The sequence below is a fragment of the Calidris pugnax genome, unplaced genomic scaffold (assembly GCF_001431845.1).
Source record: "Calidris pugnax isolate Ruff unplaced genomic scaffold, ASM143184v1 scaffold24, whole genome shotgun sequence".
In the NCBI taxonomy this organism is placed as follows: Eukaryota; Metazoa; Chordata; class Aves; order Charadriiformes; family Scolopacidae; genus Calidris; species Calidris pugnax.
In genome coordinates this window covers 31328964-31334412 of record NW_015090922.1, presented here as the reverse complement: position 1 = coordinate 31334412, position 5449 = coordinate 31328964, and the positions used below count along the sequence as shown (strand labels likewise).

The 5449-nt window shown below is 43.0% G+C and overlaps 1 long non-coding RNA gene across 1 annotated transcript; it reads left to right on the top strand.

The window, feature by feature from the left end:
* Positions 1–472: 472 nt before the first annotated feature.
* Positions 473–4680, top strand: LOC106892993. The gene is made up of 3 exons (XR_001412960.1): positions 473–758; positions 2191–2305; positions 4552–4680. It is a non-coding gene; the product is annotated as an uncharacterized LOC106892993 (long non-coding RNA).
* The last annotated feature ends 769 nt before the right edge of the window (positions 4681–5449 follow it).

Below are 5449 nucleotides of genomic sequence, written 5' to 3'. Positions count from 1 at the left end.
GGCAGACAAAGGCTGGGTAACCATTTTGACAAGCTGACTGGAAGCCGCTGTGCTTTACGCTGTGAGGGCTACATCCAAGTTTCACTGGTGACAGTACAAAGGCTTCAGTGGGCTTTGATGCAAACCTAATTCAGCCAATTTATTGAATGATTTCTTCATTTTTGTGTCACCAGTCTTGTTGCTGAGCAGGGATGAGGAGGAAGGGGACCAAGGGAGGCCAAAGGAAAGTTGACCACACAAATGTAATGTTGGAGGCATTAGACTGCATGGGGCTGTTCAGCCTCCACAAAGAACCAAACTTATTCCCATGGAAACCAATGTTCGAAGATGAATATGTAGCCTGGCTCTCAGCAGCTCCTTTTCCCTTTTCTCTTTTCTTCTCCCTTGGGATGTTTTGTTGTTGTTTTTGGTAAAGAGAAAGAAAGAGGCTCTTCACCTCCAAGCAGCTTGAGAAAAGACTGGCAACATTCATTCCACTAATAAGCTGGCAATTAATGCAAAGAGGAATGTCCTGGATTTCTCAAAGAGAAGTATTTTTCAACAAGAGCTGGTCAAGATGTTGACGAGATTTTGCTTTTTTTTTCTCTTTCTTTTCTTTTTTTTTTTTTTTTTTTTTTCAAATGGGACATACACTTTCTGGAAAAGGGGGCTAAACTGGTGTTGTAAGTCTGCCCTCACGTGTCGGATTTTAACTCTTCAGAAGAGAAAGTACAAGTGAGCTCAATGGAATCCACCAGACGTATCGTGGCACCGCCCAGGTACAAATCCAGGTTTGCTTTTTTTTTTAATTTTTTGAGTTTTAGGTGCTGATGTACATGTAACAATGGGTTGCACAGAGCGAATACACAGAGACGTGCACCATCCATTTGATGTAGCAGATACGGGTCATTATCATTCCTGCGCTAAGTAGATAATGAATTCAAAGGGAATGTTACAAAGGTGTTGCTGATGGTATCAGTGTTATAATGTGTTGCAACTATTGACTGACATAAAAAGAGACAGCCAAAGGTAGGCTGAAAACCAGGAGAATTATGAACTACCTTTCAGTAAGTAAGATACTTGCAGGCTCAGTCTGTGTTTGGCTTGTGAGGAGAGTTTCTGAGAATAGGAAATGTCACAGGGAATAGCGTCATATGGGAAATTTCTAGGGTGAGTCAGCGTGAAGCTGTGCTTGGATGGGGCACGGGTGGTTCTGCAGGCTTTGAAACTAATGAAGCCAAGTCTCCTGCGGGCTTGCATCTGGGGCTGACTGACTTTGGTGTCAGTCATGGTTTTGGCCCGATTGGCCAATCAGAATGACAGTGCCTGTCTGAAAGTGCCTGTGCCTGCTGGACTTTTGATGCAACAAGCAGTTAGAGAGGACATTTTCTGTCCAAAGGAAGACCTCTTCCGTGTGGATCCTCTGATACCTAAATGATGATCTCATGCTGCAGCTTTTTCTTTAGCAGGGAATAAATTTTGGTTGCTCTCCCTTTTCCCTCTCCAGATATCCGTTTTTACAAAACTTGGAGGAACATAATTATCTTTGAGAGCTCTGTCCCTCTATTCCACTTGGCTGACATCAGTCAGTAGGCTCAAAATTATTAGGGAAACCAGCCAGAAAAAATGATTGCCTAAGCCTCATTTCCTTAGGAAACTAGGCTAAAAAGTTAATATTAGCAATAACTCCTGAATTGGAGCCACCACTAGGGGAACGCAGCGTGGCACCAAAGCTGTGTACGCCAAAGCACAGCCTGATGTGTCACTCCCATTGTGCTTTCACTGTAAACTTTCTCCTGGGCCCTGTTAGCAAGCAAACCTTCCTCCAGCTGCTGTGTGGGTGAATGGTCATAGCAGTGTCCTCAGCAGTGGGGTGTCACAGCGTCTTCACTCCTTGGCTTCACTCACCCACTGGTGTTTTTGGGATGTAGACCCCTGCTCACCAGGAAGTGACGGAGATCACACATCCATTTAACCTGGACGTTCCCTGTCCTTCTAAACATCACTCAAATCAGCTATTTGCAAAAGGTTTCATCTCCTGTTACTGAGTAATTAATTTTCATGGCGATTTTTAAAAAAAAAATCTTTCAGAAGACCTACATGTTCTTCTCCACCAAAGTATATGAGTGTCAGTTTGGTTTAGTGTATCTATCTGCAGTCCTTAAATTGTTTCCGAATTTACCTTTTTAAAGTTTTACATTGTCCTTCTAGATAATGATTTATGGATGTGCAGTGTGAGAAATGTATTTTCTACTGCAATGGATGGAAACCAGGGTCTCCGTTGCTACCCAGGGCCTGCATTTCTATCTGCACTGTGTCGTTCATGGTATGTACCCTCCCTTTCCTCCTTCCCCTTTCTCAGAAGAGTGCTTAAGAAATTGCATTTATCTTTGCAGAAAACTGAAATGCTCATTTCTGTTTAAAAAAAAAAAAAGGAAAAAAACACATTTCGCAGCAGACTCTTCCTTCATCACATATGGTCAGCGATAGTCGCCTCACTGAGATCCGTTCAACTCCCAGCGTTTTTTAAGAAGTTCTTTATATACCAAGAAAGGCATATGGCCAAAGCTGCTTGTGCTGAGATTTTTACTGTGTGAATATGAAATGCAGCAATGGCTTTGTCACTGCTTTCCAGCGTGAGCTTATCTTCAGTATTTTGTTTTATCCTGAGGCATTGACCTTTCTATTATCAGCCTCTCCGAAAGGAAGGAGTACAACCATGTCTTAGAATCATAGAATCATAGAATTGCCCAGGCCGGAAGGGACCTCCAAAGGCCATCTAGTCCGACCCCCCCCGCAGTCAGCAGGGACACCCCCAACTAGACCAGGTTGCCCAGGGCCTCGTCAAGCCTCTCCTTGAATATCTCCAGGGAAGGGGCCTCAACCACCTCCCTGGGCAACCTGTTCCAGTGCTCCACTACCCTCACAGTAAAGAACCCCCTGGTTTATATGTGGCTCAAAGTTCTGCCAGAAACTTAGTGTCATTTTACTGCCTGGTTTTACATTCTGCCTGTGATGTACTAATTATCGGGGTGTGACAGAGCACTTATTTCCTATCATAAACCAGGGCTGTTATCCAGGAATGAAATTTTGTTCGCGTCATGAAAGGATGTAACAATATGAAATATTCTCTGAGGGCCATATTCTGATCCTGTTGACATTGATGGGATTGTTACTTTTGTCTTCACCGTGAGAGCCACATAATGAAAGATAATGGCATTACAATGCCTGCTTTTACTTTTTATTTTTTTTAAAGGAGCATTTCCCCACAGTACTGTGAGCACTGGACAGTTGTATACCTCAGCTGAGTACCTGGTGCAGCAATAGCACGGGATATTTAGTATGCTAGAGAGCCACAGCCTTTCTGGATGTAAATCAGCGTAGTTCCTTTCACACCAGGGCCAGTGTACTGTTTCACATTACGGGGAAATCTTGCTCTCAGCTTCAAGCTGCCATTTCCTTCCCCTTTTAGGACAGAAAAAGAAAAGAGACTGCACTTTTAATCCATTCCTGGTAAGGGGAGGATGGGAGGAAAGAAAGAAAACAATTTGGTGACTGTGTAGTAGTTTCCTAGTTCCCTACCAGTAGTGCACAGTTAATGCACATGACTTAATGGGAATACACTTGCACTCAGCTGCACTTGCCTACGGCAGAAGAGATAATGAAGTATTTCTGCTTATACCATCACAAGCCCTCACTTGAACAGCAGAAGCACAAGTTCAAACCAGATTCAAACCAAGAGCAAGGGTGAACAGAGTGCAGCCTCCAGCCTGGCCAGGGCTGCTCAGCACCACTCTCAGAGACACTGGGTGTTGTTGGACACTTAGGCATCGTGTTAGAGCCTCACGTTGCTGTCACTATCAGTGTTTTGTATATTCACAGACTGATGGCTATTTTTTGTCCTCTGTGGAAGAGACTGTAACATTTAAGGACAAGTAAGAAAGTTGGCATTTTTAGCCAAATTCCAGCAGACTAGACAGCCCACAGTGTTCAGAATATGTGTGATATTATATTACAGACATTTCTGGTTCTAAGAGCAGGATTCAGCCCTGAACTCATTTACATGATTAAAACAAAGCCAAAATGTCCTACCACACTTTTATAACAGTAGAATGCAAATTTTGATTTACAGTTCCAACTCAGTTCCTTTTCTTACTGATATTCCCCCATCCCTTTACCTTCCTCCTGGAAAAAAAAAACACAAACAAAAAAAACCCCAAACCTTTGCATCTTTTACTTCTGTCTTAAGCATCTCTCTCTGATCTTCTACAGACTGAACCCTGACAGTTTTGGAAGGAAATAGATGTTTCTTCTGTTCTACATATCCCATAATTTATTGGCTTCTCGCACCTGTCAAATGCCACATTTCCTCCCTCTGGGAGTATGTCCTCGCTCATGTATCCTTCTTTCCCCTGTAACTAGAGAAAGAGATAAAGTTACAGGTGTCAGTTAAGCCACAACTGCTTCTTTGATCTTTCCTAGACTTTTTTTTTTTTTTATTAGTATGTTTCTTCCTAGGTGTTTTTCCTGTGTAACTTTACTTTCAAACAGCAGCATTTGTTTTGCTTTCAGTGTCCCTGGACCCCCAGTTCTGCTTGTGTGCCCGTGAAAAATGGAAGTGATTCCCCTGATCTCAGCAGATCACGCTGGGTTAAACCTCATCCATACAAAGCGTTCTGGTCTCCCTGTCACCTTGTTCAGAAATGAGATCCCTGCGTGTGAATAACCCTTCAGCGTGTGCTTCAAATCCATCCCTTATTTGAGAAAGCACTCAAATACTTTCCTGAATCAGGAATATAGAAAATATTCATCTTTTTAACAGGACAACTTCATGATAAAAAAAATCAGGTATGTTAAAGGAAAAACGGATCCTTACTTATTTTCAGTGGAAATGATATATCCTTTGCCAGGCCCAGGTCTCTATCTAACTGGTGTTCTGTTGCTGAAAGAGCAGATGAAAGCATGAAGCAGACGTGACTGGGGAGGCCATTTCCCACCACTGTTCAAGAGGTTGGACGTGGTCACTGCCAGCTTTCTCTGCATCACTGAAGTGCAAACAGTTGGGCTCATCTCTGTGCCCTCCAGCCCACACATTCAGATACCTTATTAGTATTAAATCCTAAAAAAGCACACCTTTAATGCTATTACCCAAGGTGGGAGTTTTGCACAGCTGGAGCTGGGCGTCTAACCCGACCACTTTCATTTTTGATTCTGATCGTTCTTTCTCCCTCTGGTTCTCCTGTCCTTGCAAGGAGGGAGGTGCCGCTGTCTGTGTGAAATGGCAGGAGACTGTCTGTCTTTCTAAAATAGAATCATAGCATCACAGAATGGTTTAGGTTGGATGGGACCTTAAAGATTATTTAGTTCCAACCCCCCTGCCATGGCCAGGGACACCTCCCACGAGGCCAAAAAATAAATCATTTCTTGTCAGGTTTTCAAAAACCCTAAAAACATTTCCGCATATACTTTT